Genomic DNA, 2,129 nt, shown 5'->3' with positions numbered 1-2,129 from the left:
TTTGACACTTTACATCTGCAGAACTTGAAAGAAAATGTAAAATAAGGCAAATCTGTTGTCAATGTGATTATCAAGCTCCCAGATTACTGAAACTAATTATATACAACAATAGAGGATGGTTTGATTGCAAAGTCAAGATGCTTAATAAAGACACTGAGTTTAGCTCAGTGCTACAAGCTGTTGACTTCACAGAAACTACACTCAATTTCTGCATCCCATAGTAAGAGCTCTATCCCTCACCTTTCTCTGCATGAACTCTTTGTTAGTAACACTGCTACTTATCATGATCCGAGACTTCTGGTCTCATCACCAGCTCAAATATAGTACCCATCGACTTATTTGGCAATTTAATCACAGAGTGTTTAATCACAGAATGGCCTGGGTTGAAAAGGACCACAGTGATCATCTGGGTTCAACCCCCAGCTGTGTGCAGGGTCACCAACCAGCAGCCCAGGCTGCCCAGAGCCACATCCAGCCTGGCCTTGAATGCCTGCAGGGATGGGGCATCCACAGCCTCCTTGGGCAGCCTGTTCCAGTGCATCACCACCCTCTGGGTGAAAAACTCAGCCATTTGACAGGAAAAAAATATATCTTTCTTTAATTTACAGTTCCAACATCTGTAACTGATCCACCGCAGTCCACAGCCATAATCATTAAGCAGTCAGTAACCATTACAGCATGAATAATGTTGTAAAGAGCAAATTACCAAAAGTGAATGATCAAAGTCCATGCTAACTATAGGGAAAGCACAAGTAACTGGCTTTGTAAAGCTCAGTTCAAAAATCCGTGCAGGTTAGTAGAAATCTGGGTCATTCTGTTCTGAAATTTAATCATCCTGTGCAAGGCAAGTATGATTACATCCCTTTGCTTAACAGCAGGAGATTAGCGATTGCAAAGTAGCACTTCATAAAGGCATTTTTGTTGGCAGTCTTCCCAAGGCAGCTGTGGACTTGATTAGCCACTAGGATTAAATTTTCTACAGCAGGAATTCTCCAAATACAGCTACTAGAATACCACAGGAGATAAACACAATGAATTAAATAATGCAGTGATAATACAATGAAATTGGGTCTCTAACTCAGTACCCCAGGCCTGCAGAGATACAGCTGTCAGTTCAGTATTATTTGTTCAAGATGGGCAGGTAGAAAGAGCTCCAACCACATCTTACTGTTGCAGTTTAAGGATTATGGCAGTTTTAACTTATGCTATCAGTTAACCTATATCAGATGTTTAAGCTACTGTAAATCCCTTCTGAAATTATTTTATTCAGGAGGAAGACCAACAACTTGTAAGTCATTTTAATGGAATCAAGGGACTAAAGCTTTGCTTCACTAACAAGGTAAGTGTTTTTAATAGACCTTCTTCCCATGACCCCATCCCCAACAACCACAACCAGTCACAAATATCAGTAGAACAATTAATTAAAATTGCCCATGAGGTGAGATTTAGTTGTGTTGGTTGAGGTTTTCACAATGTATTTTCTTTATTTGGGTGATCTTGGGATCACAGCAATACAAACTAAAGTGTTTGAAATTGGTATTCTGCAATTGGACTCATTTACTAAGGAAGTAGCGCTCATGCAAACACGCTGCCTACACGCCCTCTATAAAAAGCTGCTGATATTCAAACAGTCTATTAAAAAAAAAACAGCCACAGTCAGCCAATTTTCAAAGCATTTCTGGGAGATGATTTACTGAAAGGTGGGCGGCCCAACAGGATCCAAACTCACAACACTGAGTTCTCTAAGGATTCTGACTTCAAATAAAATCATCTACCTCATTAAGCTCAAACTGCTGCGTAAGTACCCATCAAATACCCATCAGAAACCCAAACTTGAACTGTTTCAGAGTTCGTGAAGCTTTTCCTTCCAGCCCACAACATGCACTGCTTACAAGCAAAGCAAATCCAGCCACCACAATAAGAGCATCTTACCAAATTCATTCAGTGGGCAACTAGGAGAAAGAAAATTAAGGAACTGTAACTTCAGTCTCTGCATGCAATTCCATCAGTAACTTTAATATATGAGACTCAACAGCACCAACGTTAAGACATTCAAATATTTCTTCACTCTTTTTCCTGGACTTTTGCATCTAAAACAACACCTTAAAAGGCAGCACTGTTCTAACAGT

This window comes from Coturnix japonica, chromosome 5, assembly GCF_001577835.2.
Source record: "Coturnix japonica isolate 7356 chromosome 5, Coturnix japonica 2.1, whole genome shotgun sequence".
NCBI classification, from domain to species: Eukaryota; Metazoa; Chordata; class Aves; order Galliformes; family Phasianidae; genus Coturnix; species Coturnix japonica.
Note: the sequence above shows the minus strand (reverse complement) of the source record.